Below are 12,897 nucleotides of genomic sequence, written 5' to 3' on the forward strand. Positions count from 1 at the left end.
TCTGAGAGGTCTTCTTGTGAATTGTACTTTGCTCTGTGACTGTCTGTGCTAGAATTCAAAAATGAAAAGAGATGTATTATGAGAAGAGGAACTGCAGGTCCAAATAATTCCATGAACAGCAAGAAGCAGGACAGTGTGTTGTGGTCTGCACAGAAATTTGCAGTCAGAGGTGCAAGAAGGCTCATCAGTAATGCCAGCCAAAGGTGTCAGATACTGCAGAATGCATGGATACCACATACAGCCTTCTGTTTTGCTTTCTATGTCCTAAAGGCAAAATGAAACTAGTGTGATATTTTGATCTGAAACAAAGAACAAATATTTCCCCAGTGTGGTGAACTAAAAGTTGAGGTATTCAAAAACAGCCCTCGACTTGATGGAAAATATTTAGCTGTAGCACCTTTAACACACAAGATTTACATGTTGACAACACCATGGCAACTTTTCTGTTTCTTTTTCTCTCACAGTTCTGAATATTTGGCCTCTGATCTCAGGAGCATTACTCATGTACTTCTGAGGGCTGAGGCTTGCTGTAATGATGTTTCCCATCCCCTTATTTCTCCTACTTCTCTTTTTTTTCACTTCTCTTTGAGGCACTGAAAGATATAAGCTTCTCATAAGTTAACTGTATTTTCTGGTACTTGACTAAATCCTGATAAGTCAAGTGTTTAAATCTGGTCATGAAGTTTTACAACAAAGGGAGCCTGCCATAGATCATTTTGTTTAGTGACTGATGTTTGAGTTTTATTACAGGGTTCAGCCTCAAACTAAAAAAAGCCACAAAATAGATCCATTTAGGTCCAGTCATCACCATCTTCAGGGTGAAAGTGAATCAAACTGATCATTGTTACGCTTTGAGCCCAAGATGCCCTTTTAAGATGTGAAAATATTTTGCAGCCTTCTGCCCCGGAGACAGCACGCCTGCCACAGACGAATGACGCTGCAACAAGTCATGACATCCCATCCTAAAACAGTCTTCCACCCCACCAGGCCACTGCCATCCTGGGAGGTCACCAGAATGCCAGTCATTCATTTCGAGCCTCAGCATGTGTGCCCCCAGCAAATAGCTGCGTTTCTCTGCTGCTGAGGCTGCACATAGCATGTGATCTGATGGCTGGCTTTGGCCAGCAGCACCGTGGAAAGAGAGAGAGAGGGCTCTGTGTCTGCGTACAAGCTCAGCAGCTCTGAAAATGTACCAGGGGCTTTCCATGGTCGAGAAGCAATGAGGGGAATGCAGGCTGGGGATGCTGAGAGGGGGTGTGTGTGTGCGAGGGTTCAGTAAGGGGTGAAAAGAGAGGATGAGCAGGTAGATGATGGACTGGCTTAGCAGTGTGAAAAGCATTGGGGTGTGATGGAGTGATAGGAAGCTTTATTTGAGCCCTTAGCTCTAAGTTAAGCAGAGCAGGTATTTATAGGTGGCGGCACTGTGGTGAAGTGATTATTGCTGCAGCTCCACAGCAAGAACAAGCACTGGCCTTCTGTGTGGACCTGTGCTTCTTCTCACAGTCCAAAGACATTCACATTAGGCTTACTAAGAATTCAAAATTGGCCCTAGATGGAAATGTGATCATCAGTGCTTATCAGTCTTTCAGCCCTGTGCTCAACAGACAACCAGGGTGTACACCACCTCTAACCCTATGACAGCTGGGGTAGGCTCCGCCCCTGAACGACCCTGAATTGAAAAAGTCATTCGGTTAATAGACAGAAAATGGAGGTATTTATGGAGTATGGTTTCCCAGCATAAAACATGGTATAAATTGACATGGCAGGTGTCTGAAGCTTAATGCTTTTCTTCTCAGTGCAGATATATCATGTCCGTTTACGTGCTCTTCATATTCCTACAACTGGCACAAACGAATTGTGCAATAAATGTGGAGTTTATTCAGTATTGTGCAACACTGCACTGCATATTGGGTAATATTAGACATTACGCTACCAACTTTGTCACTCACTGAATACCTTTGGCATACTTTATTAGTTTGTGGTTTAAAAACATGATTTAATAGTTTCAGAGGATTTTTCAGAGTATTACATGATAATTATACTTATTATTATTGTTGTTGTTGTTGTTTTCTTATAGATTTAACTTGTGTTTTTTTACATTTATTTGTTAAGTGCTAGAATAAACCTTAGCATAATATATGTCTTCTCCATATTTTAGCATTTATTCCACAAAATGAGAAATATTTAGGGGCTTTTAGAGGTTTAATGTTTAAACGCGTGTCAGAAGGGAAATAAGACCTAATTTGGTTTATATAAATAAACACATAAAACCAAAATTGGATGGGGAGTAAAAGATAATCTATCTGAAGTTGTTTTGGATGGTACTTCATGATTTTAGGAACCGATAGGAATGTTGTGTTATTACAACTTCCATTAAAGAGATAAGGAAACAGTTATCACGCCTTCACTGTTAACACATATCATAAAGATTTTTCAAGGAGTTAACTCCCTCTGTGGCAGCTTGTTTTTCTGCCTGTCAGCCTGTTTGCAAATCAAAGAATTTCTAACAGTATCATCCATTATCTTCGTGATGACTTTCAGCTTTGGCATTACTACCAGTAAGTGACGATGATTCAGCTGTCAGATATGTTAATGGTAGCAACTCCAGGCCTGGACGTGTCTGCTGACACACAGAGGCTGTATTGTGTTGACTAAAAGAAGGCCATTGTCTTATTTTGCACAGAAAGTCTATTTTTAAGGCTGAATGGAGAAGCGAAGGGGGGGAAATATCTCCTCCTGTGATGAATTTAACTGGTCAGAAATATGCAATGGAAACATTTTGACTCTATTTAAACTTCATGAAATGTCATACTGTGCATTGACCCAGATAGATAAAGCTGTGAGCATCAGCTGTGCTTGCACTGTGTTGTTTATACTCTCTCTCTCAAAAAAAAGGTACAATCTGTAACATGTTTGTCAGGCTGATTGAACGTTATTACGTCTGTCTCCATTATGTACATATTTACCGAGTCTTTCAGCGATGTGGGCTTAATAATTTGAACAGAAACAGACTTTTTAATCTAATCCTAGCTTACATTCACGTTGCTTTACTTTGGAGAAACTTCATTCCTCAGTCTTTCAGTTTATAACACCGAACCAGGTGATCACTTAGCTGTAAGAATCACTAACATTTACTATATAACACCTAATTGTGAATGATCCTTTAGAATGAGTCTCAAATATGTCTGCTTCTTTAAACCTCCAACCAGCTGCACTCGCTTGAATTTACTTGGAACAAGTCCTTTAACCTATAATGCAATTTTCTCCAAATGTGCCATATGACACTGAGATTATGTTTGTGTTGTGATGACCTTGTTTCAACTCCTAAAGGGCTTTTTTGGAGGCCTGGGAGCTCTCCCTGTTGCAGACATTTAAGAACTGGTGTCTGTAATTATAGTTTGTTCAAGTTTGGGGAAAATCACATAAATCTAACTTTGAAATTCTTTAGATAAGCCTTTTTATCCCAGAGGTTTTACGGTGATTTATATTTTCTAAACGTGGAGGCAGCAGAGTAAACTGTAAACATAACGTGATTTTCTCACAGCACCGCGAGTTTAGGATCAATATTCACTCGCTTTTTAACTCCGAAATGTTCTGCTGTGTTTACAAGTTTGCAGCAGACTATGTGTATTTTACTCACTTATGCTTGACTCATGCTTTATAATGGAGTTTTTCAGTGTGCTGAACCAAAAATGTAAAGTTGTGAACCATAAACAAAACAAAGGAACTGTGGCTTTCTCTCAATTTCTCATGTAGCGATTTAGATTACATCTCTAGTCCTTTGTGGCATTGGTAAATCATGCAGCACTGCTCTCTAATCTCCTGATAGCCCTTCTATTGGCAGGTCTCACCAAGAGCTCAGTAACACGTCCAGGCAGCTGTTTTGAAGCATCTATTCAAATTAATGATGAGAAAGACATAAATGATTATGTCAGATTATGGATATAGTAACCAAAGATACTTTGTAATTACAGTGTGCAGCTACTAATCCAGCCAGGGGGGCTGATAAGCCGGTGTACTCCGGTGTACTTGCAGTTCCCAAGCGGGACAGATAAATGGGGAAGACTGCATCAGGAAGGGGATCCAGCATAAAATCTTTGCCAAATCAAACAAGCTCATCATCAAGAATGAGATTTCATACTGAATCTGCTGGAGGTCAGGTTAACAATGACCAGCTGTGGTGCTGTTGGCTAACAGGGTGCTAATGAAAACTCCTACTGCTGGTGTAGGACAAAGGACGAAGAGAGAGAGAAGGAAAGGCAGGACTGTGGAGGTGAGAGTGGTGACTATGTGAATGTAGGGCTCATGACTGGTAAAGGAAACAAACTTAGAGAGCCAAGGTGAATGTACAGAGGGGGGGTAGTTGATGGATGAAAGATGTTGACTATGTAGTGAATCAGGCCATGCAGGAAGATGCCATGGATACGGTAAGATGGAGATAGATGATCTGCTGTGGCGACCCATAAAGAAGAAGATATGCCTGCCACTACTCAGAATGGATGATAAACTGTGCATGCTTTATCACTGGCTTGCCTTGTGATTGACAAGTTGAGTGTTTTTATTCTGTGCTTAAGCATCTAAACTAACATTCATATACTCAGACGAACACTCTGGGGGCACTTCAGGGATTGGTATCTTGCTCAAAGGTACAGCAACATGCAAACTGGAGGAGTCAGGGATTGAACAACCGTCCTTCTGATTGGTAGATAGCCCTCAGTTTCTTAAGCAGGGACAAAGGTGTCTCTGTGCACTAAACACATAAATAATCACTCCTGTTATACTTTCTACTGAAAGTAGGTCCAAAGTGTAGTTAGTGAAATGTAATGTTGTGTATCCATGGACTGGTCCAGTGATTGTGAAATGTACAACACTTAGACCCAATCAGACACTAGTGTACTTCTAGACCAGGGGTTTCCAATTCCAGGTCTCGAGGGCCGGTGTCCTGCAGTTTTTAGATGTGTCCTTGATCCAACACAGCTGATTCAAATGGCTAAATTACCTCCTCAACATGTCTTGCAGTTCTCCAGAGGCCTGGTAATGAACTAATCATTTGATTCAGGTGTGTAGACCCAGGGTGATATCTAAAACCTGCAGGACACCGGCCCTCGAGGCCTGGAGTTGGAGACCCCTGGTCTGGAGCCAGCTATTACAATGCCCTCCTCGCTTGTAGCACCCAGATTGAAACCCATGGGATGGCAAAAATGCTCAGCTTGAGACTTCCCAGTGGTATCTTACTAAGCAATAGGTGACTCAATTCTTGTTGTGTATGGGTAAAATGATCAGCTTATTAGCAAGTTGCACTAGCTGGAGGAGCTGAGGGACATCTTTTAGTATAAAAGAGACAAAACATCACCCCCTTTTCACCCAAAGTGAGTGCTCATGTCATCAGTGCTTTTAATTAAAAGAAGTCAGGCCATGAGTATTCACTTTTAAGTATTTTTAAACAAGTTCAATAGATATTATTTTCATCCACAACACTCACATGAGCAAAAAAATAAGAGCAAACATTAACAGCAAACATTTTTCACTGGGTGCAGCACGTGTCACCAATGGCCAGCTCACAGTGTGCAGAGGAATGCCCAGCATCTGTTCCCCTTCTTTCTCCCCCATATAATTCTCACTCAGGAGGAGTTAGTGATCACAGGAGACTCTGTTAGCACTGCTGTCCCAAAGCAAGAATGCAAACAGCCGAAGCGCTCTTCCAAGAATCCCCAGTTGAGGACATTTCTGGAATGTCCTAACGAGCCTTCTCCGCTGTGTTTACAGTTCCAGACCGATGGAAACCCTGCAATCTGCCCCCCCAGCATATCATTATCTGGCCTCCTCAGGGGACACGCAGAGGAAAAGCAACAGTTTGAGAAGTTTTCTTCATCCTAACCAAGGGTTCAGATGTTTTCAGAGCTGACCATACTACTCTAAACAGAACAAGCGAGACAGAGATGAGATTCAACCACACATACTGACTTCATGAATTTTAATAAATTGCTGCAAACCGCTTCAAATTAGTGAGACAATAAGTAAAAATAGCTGGACGACCAGGAGCATGTCAGTTTTAATTCTTGTGTGTCGTGGTTGCTCAGCATGTTAGCTGCTTTGTGCACAGGAAAAAAGAAATGGCATTGTTTCAGTGAAGAAAAAAGGGCAAAGAGATCATTGTTTCTGACTTAAAACCACTATTAGGTTACAGCTCGAGCATCACTCAAACCAGGAAGGAAAAGTGGCCATGACATTTAACTAAGAGTGGAAACTTCATGTCAGGAGGGAGAAGGAGGCAAATTTATCTTGGCAAAATTGGAGAGGCATGTGATACAGCTGCTTGTGTGTGTGTGTGTGTGTGTGTGTGTGTGTGTGTGTGTGTGTGTGTGTGTGTGTGTGTGTGTGTGTGTGTGTGTGTGTGTGTGTGTGTAATAGCGTGCTCTGATCTACCTCAGAGAATATCAGAAAACAAATAAGACTTTTTGACTTTAGACTCCTCTTATGCAACACAGGAATGTTGGACTGAGACCAGCATCAGAGAAATTGAAGTAACAGAAAACTTTTATATTTACTCTAATCAAACAGATGTATAGTAAGTACTCGTGAGGTTTTTCACATTATAAACTACTTATGATAGCACACAGAGGACTGAAACCTGTCAGGTTGCAAGTGGTGCCACTATTATCTTTTTAGACAATTTAGACAGTCGTGTTATTTTGTAGATCCACAGTGTTAGAGTTGATTAAGTATTGATTTAGTATGAGTATTATTAATACTTAAATAATATTATTGGGTTATTATTGGTAATGAAACATGTAAATTGCAATTTAGTGTTTTAGCTGGTTCAGGCAGACATTTTTTAATCCATCCATCCATCCATCTATCCATCCATCCATCCATCCATCCATCTATCCATCTATCCATCCATCTATCCATCCATCTATCCATCCATCCATCCATCCATCCATCCATCCATCCATCCATCCATCCATCGCTCATCCAATTCAGGGTACCAGGGGGCCTGTGACAGGTGGAGTACATGCTGGACAGATTGTCAGTAACAATTCCCTATGAACAAGCTCTTGGCAATTGTGGGAAAAAAGAACTTCCTGCAAAACCAGGCTCCTGGAGTGTGGAGTAGAGGAAAAACAAGTTTTAAATGAACACAAGGCCCCTGAAGCCACCAACGAACAGTCATTGGTTTCATTGTGGTTAATGTAAGCGCCGCATTTTGAAAGAAGAGTTTCTATAACAGAAAAATATGATTTCTGTTACTCTGTTATCAATTTGATTCACCTGTGGGAATGAAGTTCAGCACCACTTTTAAACAAAGGTCAGCCATCTAAAAATGATTATCCACACTTACAAAAGCCCATCTAGTCCACAAACAAGCTCCACATAACAGCCTTACCGCTTACAGGATCAAAATCATGAAGAGAAAAACTCAACCACAGTTGCAAATGTAATTGACTTCTCCCTCCATTACTGTCATATCTCTTGAGTGCTAGTCTTATAGCTACCCAGCTGTTGTGCATTTAAATACATGTATAACTTTTTATTAGAACCTTCTGCTTTATGCAGTCATAAATCAGACGTTTTTCCCTGTGTGCAAAACACGGTAGAGAGTGAAGGATTACATTTCAGTGCAGAAAAGGGAAGTCCTTTCTCTCTTTAACTAGCTCATATGTGGTGAAAAGTAGACCCTCGGCTTTAGATTTAACCCAAGAAAGGACAATATTTAACTTGTTTAATATATGTGTGAACACTGCAATCACTGGCCACTTTTTTAGGTACACCTGTTCAATAGATTGTTAGTGCAGATATGTAATCAATCATTCATATGGAAGAACCTCAATGCATTTAGGCATGTAGACATTGTTACAACGACCTGCTGAAGTTTAAACTGAGAATAAGTATGAGGAAGAAAGGTGGTTTGAGTGATACTGAATGTGGCATGGCTATTGGTGCCAGATTTGAGTATTTGACAAACTGCTGATCTACTGGGATTTTCCCACACATTCATCTCGGCGGTTCAAAACAATATCTGAAAAGTAGAAAATATCCAGTGAGCAGCAGTTCCCTGAGTGAAAATACCTTGTTGATGCCAGAGATAAGGAGACAATAGCCAAACTGTTTTGAGCTAATTGGTAGGCAATCGTAACTCAAACAACCACTTTTTACAGTCAAGGTATGCAGAAGAGGCTCTCTGAAAGCCAGAGGTGGGAAGTAAAGAAGTACAAATACTTTGTTGTGGTACTTAAGTAGAATACTGTACTGTAATTTGCTTGAATATTTTTTCCTGACTATTTTTTATTTTTACTCTCTAAACAAATATCTGTACTTTCTACATTTTCAAAACAGGCTTGTTTCTTTTGGTTTAACCCACAGGCCTTCAAACATTAAACCGATTTAAGTCTGAACAGTAACACATGAAAGGCAGTCCTGTTCGTGTTTTAATCACCAGAGGATGTCATATAAAAAAAAAGAGATCAAAGAGGCACAAGCCTTTGCTAAAGTCAGGGGTTAAAGTGGTTCGTGTTGTCTTTTTTCTTTTTCTTATTTTGGCACAACAGTGGTGTTACTTCAGCATCTCACTAGCCCTACAGAAAATGAGTGAGCATAAAGGGAGAGAAGGGAGGGAGAGGGAGAGAAAAGAAAGACGCTAACTTCACTCAGAGATGGAGAAAGATAAGAAAGACAGGACAGGAGAGGAAGAAACGAGGTTAGATTTAAAGGTAAGGACTACTCAGTGGAGTCTGATACACTAGAAATGTAAGTTCTCATGTTTTTAAATCAAATATTGGGTCTGTTTATGTGACATTTTGGCAAACTGAGGTAGATTAACTGTGTTATTTAAAGGTTGTATGAAAAATACTCAGCAGGTTAGTGCAGCATAAATAGGTTAGTTTGCTGTATTGTAATGCAGCGGTCCCCAACCTTTTTTGCGCCACGGACCAGTTTATGCCCGACAATATTTTCACGGACCAGCCTTTAAGGTGTCGCGGATAAATACAACAAAATAATTCTAGTACCGGTACCGAAAAAAAGAAGATTTATTCATAACACACCTGAAAAGACCCAGGAAAACCGAGTTAACGATAAAAACGATAACAAAATAACGCTGAAAACCAATAAAAAAAAACCTGAAAACCATACATTTCACACCTGACCCTCAACTCTCGCGGCCCGGTACCAAACGACTCACGGACCGGTGCCAGTCCGAGGCCCGGGGGTTGGGGACCGGTGTTGTAATGGATTTAAAGTAAAGAACTGTGTGTGAAACATCTGCTTACACCTTGTTAAATTCAGATGTATAAATCTGTAAAGAAGAGCAGCTGATCACAACTGATACATTAAGAGCTCTCAATAGAAATTATTGTTAGTTCTTTTCCTCAGGCTGAGCCATTAAAACTGATTTTAGAGTTCCCCCACCCACCGAATCCCACTGTAACCCCTGACTGTACACATTTTCCTGTTTAGTGGCAAAGAAAATAGAGCTTCTTTTTTTTAAATTGTCCTACTTTTTCTCTGCTCTGCTGTTCTACTAAGTGATTCAACCTGAGTAAATTTATTAAAATGTAAATTTAGATTGAAATAAAGTATTTATTCCCATCTACTGATACTACTTTATTATTACATTAATACATTAATATATCACAAGGCTCAGTTAGCTTTGCACAACAATAGCTAGTAGAAATGTCCTCCAAAAAGCTGCTTTTAACTTTTTTTGAGTACATTTCAGAGACTGTACTTTTTGGATACGTCCTGCTTTGCATCAACAATTTAGCCTGCTGGTGGGGTAATGTGTGGCACACATATTGTGCCCCATTACACCAAATCAACATTGTTTAAATGTCACAGCCTACCTGAGTATTGTTGTCCTCCCTTTATGACCACAGTGTGGCTACCTTCTGACAGCTGCTTCCAGCAGGATAGTGCACCATGTCACAAAGCTCACACTGGTTTCTTGAACATGACAATGAGTTCATTGTACTCAAATGGCCTCCACAGTCACCAGATCTCAATCCAATACAGCACCTTTGGGATGTGGTGGAACAGGAGATTCTTATCATTGATGTGCAGCTGGAAAAACTGTGTGATGTTATAATGTAAACATGGACCAAAATCTCTGAGGAATGTTTCTTTGTTGAATCTGTGCATGTAGACTTAAGACAGCTCTGAAGGAAACAGGGGGCTCAACTTGGTAGTAGCAAGTTGTACCTAATGAAGTGGCCAGTGAGGCAGAAAATCACTAATCAGAGGGCAGAGCTTACAGCCCTAGCAGTCCATACAAATGAAAGACAATGAGAGTTTGCGATTGTAAAAAAAAATGCCTGTGGGGAAGTTAACACCTATCAGAAGATAACCTATGGGTGTTTAGGTCTATATACACAACTATGACCCACATTCACGTGGGTCATAGTTGTACAATCTTAGTTTAGTCATTTAAAAGATTGCTCATTACTCAGTGTGTTAAAATGGTTTCTTTTATTCGCAGTGGTGCTGCTGTTACTCAGGGTTTTAAAGAAGTAGCACATTCTGCTCCGAAGTTTCATGCCAAACCTGAGCAGGGCCCCTTGCAATTTCCTGCCCATAACAATAGTGCGAATAAAGAGCGAAGGGTCATGACTGGAAGTCGCAGAGGCTTCAGCTCTTTAGACCTGGACTGCCGTGGCCCAGCAGGAACACACGCTGGAAAGCTGCCCACAACTTAAACTTCTCCAAAGAGAGAGGATGCCCAAAGCGTGGGAATTTCACTTATCATATTTTTCCAAAGAATTCCTGGCCTGTGATGAACGTAGTTGTAACAGGATGCGTGTGTTTAGACAATTTAACCTTCTGACTTCACACTGACTGACACAGAAAAGTGGGTGTAGACATGATTCTTGCTCCTATTTGTTTTTTTAATCATTGCTCAACCACTTTCAAAAACGTAAAACTCTCATCTGAGAAACATCCAGTCTCGCCAAATAAACGCTAAAACATTCCCATACAAGTGTGATGAAACAGTGACACAATTACAGCAGCTTAGAATAAAGAAACATCTTTAATATTTGTTTAGCTTGCTACCAATAGCAAAACAATGATCCAGTATTTGAGGTTTTTGAGGAGCAGACATAATAAGGCCATGACCTAAGCCTTAAACAACACATTGCTAATACTCCCGATAGCGTCTGTGACCTCTCCTCCTCTTTAGACATCATACAGGAATGCCGTGAAGCAAGAAAAATGGTATGTAAAACTTGAGAAGAGATATGATGCAACACAGGAGGTGAGACACAATCAGACCATTATAACACAACACTACTCAGTAGATAACAGACACACCAAACATCTGTGTGATTTTACACAAAAACATGACTTCTTAGCAGATTTCTGCCTCTTAAATTACACGGAAAATTTACATGTAATCCTGTTATTTAAATTTTGGGCATGAATATTTCTTGAGTTCGGTGGCCTGAGGTATTTTCAGTGTCTGAAACAGCAGAAAATGTTTCACAAACTCACCATGCACCTTTCGTAATGCTGATTTTACAAGTCACCAACAGTTACAGCTGTGACATAAATAGAATCAACAATAGAGTATCTCCATCTGAAATCTATTTCTGCTGTAATGTTATCACTTGTATGGGGAAATGGTGCCTTAGCCTAAGATCAAATCTCGGCAATCCCCACTTCACTACAAGCTCAAACATTGTTTTGTGGGAGAAAATAGCCTACTTCCTGCTATCATGCTGCGGTGAGAATTATGTTCCCATACAAAGCCTCAAAAACAGGTGGGATCCACCTAGTGGCGAGAAGGTGTTTTTTTCCCCCTCTGGACTGAAAAGCTCTTTGAATGTTTTATCAGTTTCTTCCATGTGGTCTTTTATGTGGCTTGCACCCACCCCCAGGAGGATGGTGTGTTAGTAAATCTCAAGTAAAAACATTACTTACACTGTAAAAATTAAGACAGAAAACCTGCAGCAGTGCCAGAATTTGACATTGCCAGGCATAAAATATTTCTCTGTTTTCTCCGCAAACTTTTTCTCTTCTCCATGTCAGATACTGACTTCCCTACAAAGGCACAGAGGCCTCAAGTATGCAAGATGTTTCATGAACCATTTGGAAAGCAGGCTGATAAATAAACAGAGCTGTACGTTCACAGATACACACACACACTGCAAAGAACATGTTTCTCATCCTCTGTTTTGGGTCTGTAGGAGCTCTGAGCCATGGCAACCGAATACCGAGGGGAGAAAAATTTGCCTGGCTGAGCTCCATCCTTCTGGCAGTCATGCTAAAACTCATGAATAGCATGACAAAAACAACATTCCTCATTGAAGTGATATAGTCCTGAAGGAATTCCTGTTAAATAGAGGCATTTCTCAGCGTGCATACCTCATTGTATTGAAACCATGTGGCGTAACGTGTGAATGTGAATTCTACTGCAGATCCAAAGCAGTGAGAGAAAATGATTTTGGGCACATGCAGACATTTACATTGTCTGTTTTTCTTTGTGTTTCACCACTGTGCATGTGTGCATGTGGGTATTAATTTCTTATAACACACTTTCTTCTTGGATAAGCACATCTGTCTGTGATTTGCAGGAAAAAAAGGTGCTGAGACTTGAAATTAGCATACTATTGTCTAGTTTCCCTGTGTGTATAAACACATTAAAGTACAGCACCTGTGGTTCTTTAGAGCCAAAATGCACACACTTGTGTGTATGCAGATACGTATGTGCGTATGACGAGTCTGACAAACAGTTGTTAGGGTCAATCTGTATGAGCAGAGATATCAGTGGCCCATTGCCATGTCTCCCACGCAAGTGCTGAGTCGTGAGGTTAGTATGCAGGGAAAATAAGACTGAGAACTTAAAGATTAAAGAGTAGGCAAAGCATTACAGAAAGGCTGGTATTGGTATTTAACTATGTAACT

This window comes from Pelmatolapia mariae, linkage group LG18 (assembly GCF_036321145.2).
Source record: "Pelmatolapia mariae isolate MD_Pm_ZW linkage group LG18, Pm_UMD_F_2, whole genome shotgun sequence".
In the NCBI taxonomy this organism is placed as follows: domain Eukaryota; kingdom Metazoa; phylum Chordata; class Actinopteri; order Cichliformes; family Cichlidae; genus Pelmatolapia; species Pelmatolapia mariae.